Consider the following 9014-nt stretch of genomic DNA (forward strand, 5'->3'; position numbering starts at 1 on the left):
ATGTTAGGAACTCCTGGTGGTGTTGATGAATTAACTTTTACTATTTTTGTTTCAGTAAATGGAAATGTGTTTTCTCTAGTGTTACCCCATGCAATTATCATGTATTGCAAATCCCCCCTGATATATGCATATCTTCATACAGTCATACTACTTGAGGTGTGGATAAAGGTATAAACTTATCATCCAATGACTAAGATTGCTTTCCACCAGAAAGGTTTTAAATTTCAAATTTGTAGGTGCCAAGAGTCAAGTGATGAGTGATGACCATGTCTTTGCTAAGTGATAAAAGTACTCTTATCTTTTTTAAAATTTACTGCATGACCTCAAATCCCATGCACCTTCCCTCCCTCCCTCTGCATGCTTTTGTGTTTTCACTCTCTTGAATCTCCAATGGAGAGGTTGAATTTGGCATGTCTCATGAATAAGTGATATTCTCTTATACTTCTTCTCTTCTCAGATTCTTCCCAGCCTTCCCATGCATTCAGGTTAAAGTGCAAAGATCCTTTGAAATATAAGTTGCATCGGGTTTATTCCTTAATCTGAGTCTTCAGTTGCTGTTCTCTCAGCGCCACTACTTGCACTTCATCAGTTATGTTGATTCGATGTCCCTTTCCCCAACTACCGCCACTAGCTTTCCTATCCTACTGATCTGGATGCTGATAAACATGCACCTTGTGTCTCGCTACAAGGCTGATCTATGGTTAATCAGAAGCATATTTATGTAATAGACTGCATGCAGGGGTTATTTTGGGAATATTGCATAAAAATGGCCATCCAAGAATTCTCATTTTTCACCGTGATGGTAAGGAACCTTAATAAACTTAAGTACTTAATATTCTAGAAAACTAGCATTCTATGTTAATCCAATTAGCCAGCTAAAATAAACTTGATGAGGGTTCTTGATGTCAAAAGTTTTAGTTGTCAGTGATCTTTGAGGTGGAAACTTTCTAATCTGTACACAAAATCATATTTGCTTTTCTATATTTTGTAAATAAGTGAAAATAATTTTTGTTAACCTTTTTTTTTAGGAAAAAAAATTTGGCACACCCTAACTTGATCAATGTTATTTGAGTTTGGAACTTTTTACAAGAGGACGCTACTTGACTCATGCGTTACACAAATTTCTGGTAATTCAGGTGCTGCTCATGCAAAATTGATAGCTCTCAAGTCGAAAGGACTACCTCGCATCTCATTTTCTCTCAATAGAGTCATCAACTCATCAGCTAATGATGTGATGGCAGATCTTGCTCTATCACTTTTTAAAGCCTGCAAGAAGAAGCAAAATGAAGTCGTAAAAGGTTGTTAGTCTTCCTCATACTAGAATATGTTTCCATTTTCTTTTGTTTTTGAATCATGTAATTTCTGCTTCAGAAAGTAGTCTGCCAGGTGCATTAAATGTATTTAAACTAACATCATGGGCGTGCTTGATTATCTTGAGGAACATGTTCTACTGTTTTCCACTAAATATATAGTTCCAATATGCCTTTGACAATGGTTATCTTATTAGGGTGATTAGATCCAAGTACAGAGATCCCATAGGGATTGGTGGATATTTGATTTTTTTGTTTCCAAAGCTTCCACGATGGTTCGTGTGCTGTGATTACTGGATATATGAAATAAATTTGAGGAAGTATTTGACTTAACACATCATTCTGGCATGACACAAAATTGTATCACTCCAATTATTAGGATATATATCTGTTGGGCAAAAAATCTCTCTGGGATCTCTCTGGGTCTGCATTCACTTGTAGATTAATACGTACATGTATGTATGTGGCATGCATGTGTGCCTTTGGCTTACTTCATTAACTGATTATTTGACCAATTTCATTATAATATAACTTTTTCATGAGTTACACCATACCATCTTATTCTTCTTTTTCGATCTTTTAGTGGGATAGTAACTTTTACAAGAAAAAGCTTAAACATATTGAGTGTAGCTTTTGCTCTATCATATCATCAATTCACATGTATATATGCAATATGGTTAATTTTCATGATATATTTTCCTCTATCTGAATATTGTACTGATTCTTTATATATTGCTTTCTCCGTTTCAGAACGAGATCACTCAACACGGTTAATGGGAATCCTATCATCGGAAAGGGTAGGTGATTGTTTGTAAGCCATTTAGCTTTTAAGTTACCTGGACATGTTTATGACACACACATATGTACAACCTGTATGTTATTGTAAAAACAACCAATTTTTTTATTCCTCCTTTGCATTTGATGACTACTAGTAAATATTAAAATTTTCTTGGTTCTAATGCTATACGAATTTAGTATCAATATTAATCTTGTGATGCACAATGAATCTCATACTAAATTCTCTATTTTGTTATTATTAATCTTTTCTTTTATAGTAGCAACTTTTAATTATTATTGTTATTATTAGTGATTAATCTCATACCTTATTATTAACCTTTACTCATTAAGAACAATATGTAGTTCATTATAGATATTTACTGCTGAATCATTTGTAACTTGACAAAAGAAGGTTTTAAATATCGGTACTAAATCCTGTACAATTTTCTATCAGAATAGTATGGTTGTGCTACAATACTAGTACCAATGGTACAGGTCAAAATTGACAGCATAACAAAGAATGAAAAATTGCAAGTATGCACCAATATGGTTTGTGCATACTGTTTGTACACACCTACAATGTTTTAAGTCCTAGCGGGATGAGGGTTTTCTTGGCAGGACGGGGAATGTCCCGATTGTCCCATCCCGTTTCTGTGAGAAAACAAGACCATGACGGGGTTGGGACTCTGAAACTCATCCAGGCGAGGAAAGAAGAAGAAAAAAGGAAAGAAAGAAAGGAAGGAAAGATGAAGAAAAGAAAAGAAAAGGTGAAAGAAAAGAAGGAAGAAAGGAAAGAGAGAAGAAGAAGAAAAAGGAAGGAAAGAAAGAATCAAAGGAAGGGATAAGAAAACGAAAGAAGAAAAAGGAAAGAAAGGAAGGTAAGGAAAAAAGGGGAAAAAAGAAGAAAAAAAAAGAAAGAGTGACAAAGAAAGGAAAGGAAAGGAAAGGAAAAGAAGGGGAAAGAGACAAAGCGTACTTACAAAACTCTTGACTGGGACTGTCGCCGGGATGAGGTGGGACAGTTGTGCATCCCGTTTCATGTAGAAACTAGGACACCCCTATCCCACGGAATTTGAAATCTTGCACATCGGCATGGATTGATACAAATTGGTATACCTGATACATACTGGTACACAAGGTTTTGGCATCTTGGCACCTGTATTGATGTCAGTTTTGCATCAAAATGGTACGTTACTAATGTTTTTGTCCTGCTCCAATGGTTTTTGAATTTATGTAAGCAATCATATAGACTGATTAGGCTACTTCTATTGCCCATTTTTTGATGGAACATCTTCATTTCAAATTATATCACATTAAGAGATTGGAAGATGTAGTGCAAGTTTTTCTTTTTTGTTTGCTATCCAATTGCTTTAAATAGAACCCTCATGTATATTGATGAGTTTAGACTTCGTTTTTGTTTTCGTAAAATCAAAATTGAGCTTGTACATCGAGCTTCTTTTAGCCAACTATGAGGTAATGACATCTCAAGTTATTGCATAGAAAGCAGATAACAAGATATTGTACATTGTACTTCTAAAAACCAGTTCCATTCGCAAGAGGTGTCTTTTACACTCTCATATCAGGATTCACCTTTTCTCCTTAAATTTCATGCGTTCTTTGAATGAGCACTGCATTATAAAATCATTGGATAGGTTTGCAAAATATTCATCTATTTCCATATTAATTAATCTTCATGTCATATGCGTAGAAGTAATAGCCTAATATGAGATAAATCTTATTATACACATATTGAAGTTGCCACCATCAATTCCAGCTACTTTTTTCTATATTTTATTTTTCCTTGGTATGACATGTTTAGTGACCCAGCCATCATTAGAACTCATCATTGGCTAGCCAACCCATATATATAGATGGGCTTGGCTTGGCCCATCCATTTGGCAGGCTTAGGGATGTTTGTAAGATCAGGCTTAGGAATAATGCGTTAAGTAACACATCCTCCCTCTTCCTTTTTTGTTCTATATTTGGTAAACTCCATTGAGAACTGCCACCAACCTTCACCATTATCCCTCCAGTTATCTCCCTCCACTCTCATGGCTCTATCAAGGATTGTCACCTCTATTGGTCCACCCTTCAGGTATGCCCTAGCCACCCAACAATCCCCTTCCCACCTGCTATAACTTTCCTTTCCTTTCCCTGTTTGTTTTAGCAACCTTTTCAATCCTCAACCCTCTCCATCCCTCCCACAACAAAGGCGATGGTGGGCACCACAAGCCCGCCCTCTCTCCCTCTATAAAAAGGGCCATTACTCGGTTATGGTCTCGACAACTTGGGGTTTTGGGAGGGGCGGTCTTGGAATAGGTCCAAGCCTCTTACTGTCATGTTTGTCAATCCAAGCCTTCTACCATTTTACTAAGCAATGCCCTGCCTTCTCCTCCTCTTTGGGGTAAAATTGCTTTGTCTACCATTTGGCTTGAAGCTTGGCTATGGTCCAGCTCAGCTAAAACCTAGGTATGTCCATCAAGATTATTACACATGTTTTGAAAAAGGAAAGATAGTTGCGCATTCAGGACAAATGACATTGCAGGGAATGTTTGACCAACTAAACTAAATTTATTTTGGACTTTTGGATTGTACTTTTGGATGTGATAGTAGCGGTGGAAAACCATTTTCTAAATCCCAAGATGTCTTGACATAATGTTTTATACTTTAGTAGGACATTCATCAAAATTTTTAGAGGCAAATTAGTAATGGAGGGGATGGGAATAGAAAGTCATTGGGAAAACTAACAATTTGATTAGGAAAGTTGCCATAGAGTTAGTCATAGCTTCTAAATCTATGTAGAAGTTGCAAGACATAATGTTGGTAGTTTAACAGAAATAGAGTTTACTAGGAAACCTGAAGAGGAACAAGGCTGTTGGACTAGATGTGGTTTCATAGATGGGCGAAGGTAAATGACTCTAGCATACTTTAGATGAATAGAGGAGATATCTTAAGCTGGATAAATCACTAAATTGATCTTGTGCCATTATGTGGAGGCATGAGTTATACAAGACAGCATTTCAGAAAGCGATATCTTATTATGTGTTTATGTTATGAAGGTTAGCTATGGAAAAATTCAAAGCAAAAGACCAATTGGCATATGGTTGGAATTGATGTATAAGGAAAAATAATGCAATAAGTACGTGCCAGTGTTAATGCTTACGTGTCTCCAATTTGAGGCTAATTTTTATACAGTATTCTGGCGCACAGATTTGTCTTATCTGTATCAATGTGCATACCATCTTAATGATTTCGTAATTATGGACAATGTGCCAACTCTAGTGTATCAATGGATTTCTGCAACTCTTGAGCACTTATTCTGTCCATTTAAAGAGCTTTCATGAGTGATTGTATTAAATTCCTCAGTCAATCATCTCCAACTGTTGGACCAAAGTATTGCACCATCATCCCTTAATGCCCTTTGCTTTCAAAAAGATTCAAAGAACTAGTGTGACTGAAATATGTTAATTGATGGAAAGTTTGCCAGAATGCATCGAACTTAAAGAATTTTCATCCATGTTGATGGTGAGGTTCAATTCAACGATTCAATTGTATTATCGCCAAAAGATTGTTGGAGTTTAACATACAATTGTAATATAAAAGCTTATGTGGCCTTTTCCAGTTGTTGCCTTCAACTAGGCCAACATTTAATTTTTTGAAAATTTTCTCCAGTGATCATTGGGTATCAGTTCCTCTCCTATTTGGCTTTTATCATCTCTTTGTTACACCTTCCTATTAAATGCTATGATTTCGACAGGAAGGTGGACAGAATATTAAGATGATTTTTGTGTGACAAACCTGAGGATTTGGTGGAAAGGGGCCTTTCACTTCTTGCAATCTGTCTCAGTCTTTATGATTTGGTGGTGGGAATTATCTTGCTGTGCCTACTGTCCTACCAATCTTTCTCAGTCTTTATGAATTTGTCAGACTGCTATTTGTTGGCTTATAAGATTGCTTAACCATGTAATTGGCAGCAAATTTTCTAGGAAACACTATTTCTGAAAACCTTTTAGTGGCTGCAACAGTTGGGCTTGTTACTACTCTTAGAAGGTTGGAGATGACATGCTTTTCTTGGAGGATTTGGGGATATCTGCTAATGTGCTTTCTCGTGACATGCCTACCTTACTTTCACTTTGAACATGATTTACTGGCTTTGAGTAGTTTCCATTCTTGCTGATAGCTTGATCTCCTCCTGCTCCTTTCTCCTCTTCGTTTGTAATTGTGTGTTTTAGTTCACCTTTTTGGTTTATGGCAATCATGGCTTTATATTCTTTGTCTGCCATCATTTCTTCTATTGTCGTTTGTCTGATACAAAAATGATCGTTGTATTTATACCAATCAAATAATGTAACTGGACAAGATATCATTTGAGATGTTAGACTAATACAATGCTGGTAACTATAGTAGTGAATGTTTAGCCATATCCATCCTATTGAGAGAGACGGTCATGTTACATGGAGTCAAGAGAACATTGGCACATGCACTTAACAGGTTCACATGATATGTTTGTTTGGCTGTCACTGTACATTTCTACGGCTCAAAGTTTAGTAAATGGTCCATCTTGTATGCTCGCATACGTTAAGACATGAAGGTGCTATGTCATATGTAAAAGAAATACTTCTTTTTATGATGACGAACCAATCTTATTCATTTATCATGGTGAATTTCATGAACTCAATGATCTGTAGTCAAGTTTTCTTCTGTAAAGCTTATAGTTTCTTCACAATTATATTAGTGAGGATTGAACCAGCAACTTGTGTTGTTACATAGAATATGTCTACTTGTTAACCAGGAGAGGAATGATAGCGCTGCAGAAGCAGCTTGATGCTCTTTCATTTCTTAGTAAAAGGAAGGCACCTAAGTCAAAGACATCAGACAAACCATCCATTGCTTCTGATACCCTCAACAACTATGATACGATGTTAGCTTCTGAGATGCAAGAATCTTCAGGTAAGTGATTGCCTTTGACCTCTATCTATTTTTGTTAATTGGCTTCATGGAGTAAATTTGGGTTTTGCTTTCCTTTGCAGGCCAAGATAATGATATGGTTAGACGCTTTTACTTATAGGGTATCTTTTTATATGAGCACTTGTTTGTATTTGAACTAAAAGTATAAACCTTGACTTAAAAATAATGTGAATCGGGGCAATCAACCGACCATATACTTGATTGACCTTTATGGTTCAAAAGGAATTACGAGTTTCTGCATAAGATCTAAAATATATGGAAGAAGTATAATGATAGATAATAGTGAATTAACATCACTTCACCTACTGGAGTTAATTTTATGAAGCCTTATTTGCAATCTGCCCCAAAAAAAGAGAGCTGGCAGAATATTCTATTCAATCATTTTGCCCCATAGATAAAGGTACCAACATGTTTAAACTTATATTACTTGCAGAGTGTACTGGATGGTGTAATATAGTATACATTGAGCATATATAGAGGGATCAATGCATATAGCGTATATAGAGGGATTGCCTAAGGAGAGATGTTAATTAATGTCTAGCCAACTAAGATGGATGACATGGTTAAATGGTTCTTACAGAACATAGATGACAAGAAGGTCCTTGTAAGGTGGTATCACCAGCAATATTTGTTGGTGACATGAGAAGGACATGCAACACATTATGGTGAAAATGCAAGAGTGAGGTGAATATCTTCAGTTGACTTTTGATAGGATGGTTTTTTAATGGTCTGCATGCATAGATATTCTAACCTAAGTGGTTATTGAAAATAATAGCTGATAAACATCTTATGTTCCGTGGAATATGACTATATGTGGCGCTTTTGTTTCACTTGAAACTTTTCAGCATTGTCATATCATTGATAGGAGAACCATTCCTTACAGATTGAAGGGTTTATAGATTAGATAAATAAAGAAGGCATTTATCCAGGAAAAATCATCTTCTGATACCTGTATTCTAAGGTCAGAGATTACATGGATGAGCTGCTTAATGTGTTTTCATGCTCTATAGTGTGATTTCTAATATTTATGATCTCTAATATTTTTACCCTTCTCTATTGTTCCGTTTGTTAGTCAAAAAATTTTTACTAGCAGTGAACTATTCCAGCTAACTAAACTGCTCATGCAGAGATGCCATCCGTAAAGGATTCTCAGTCTGTGAAGATAAGTCGACGAGCTGCCCCTGTGTCTCGCAGGTAACTGTTACAATTCTATAACGTTTTTGCTCCAAGGTTGTTCCAACTATGTCTGTCCTGTTTCCATGACGTGGCATAGTTTGTACAGAGCAAAAGTAAGAGGTGTTTCCTTGCAAGATACTGGGGATATCGATGACCACTAATGCATAACAGTTCCAGAAGACATTAATCATCATAGGATTGGTCCCAACTTATGAGTAAGTTAAGAGCTTGAAAAAAGAAGCTGGTCTCCATTCTTATTTGATTCAAGTGTTTTTTTTTTCTAAAAATAATATTTGTCCTTTTGCTTAGATCAACAATTCACTAGAAATGGTTTCAAGGTCCTTTATGTATGTTCATTGCATCTACTGCAAAGCACTACATGGGGAAAAGGAAAAAAAGCGTGCTAGCTTAAGAGCCAAATGCTCATTACCATGGAAGATATTCTGCTTAGGTGTCCTTTAGCAGTTATCTGATTATTGACTGATAGTAGACTATCAGGATACTGTGTATAAAAAAGAAAATAGTACTGATTGTATACAACCACTGTAATTGTTATTGACTTTTTTGCCATTCTTACTAATGCAGATTTTTAACAAAATGCTGCTCTGTGACTGATCATGATTTTTTTCAGAGCTTATGTGAAATAGTACTGATCTACAAGGTTTAGATACATAGATCCTGACTTTTAAATGCAACCAGTCTTCCTTAATCGTAAGCTTATAATCAGTGAGATTTTTAGTAGTATTTTGCTTAGTACGATAGGACTTTTGCTTTTGACTTTGG

The 9014-nt window shown here is 35.9% G+C and overlaps 1 long non-coding RNA gene across 1 annotated transcript; it reads left to right on the forward strand.

The window, feature by feature from the left end:
- Positions 1-6897: 6897 nt before the first annotated feature.
- LOC120113025 lies at positions 6898-8408 on the forward strand. The gene is made up of 3 exons (XR_005514789.1): positions 6898-7037; positions 8183-8249; positions 8338-8408. It is a non-coding gene; the product is annotated as an uncharacterized LOC120113025 (long non-coding RNA).
- Positions 8409-9014: the final 606 nt, after the last annotated feature.

Source organism: Phoenix dactylifera, chromosome 1 (genome assembly GCF_009389715.1).
Source record: "Phoenix dactylifera cultivar Barhee BC4 chromosome 1, palm_55x_up_171113_PBpolish2nd_filt_p, whole genome shotgun sequence".
Lineage (NCBI taxonomy): Eukaryota > Viridiplantae > Streptophyta > Magnoliopsida > Arecales > Arecaceae > Phoenix > Phoenix dactylifera.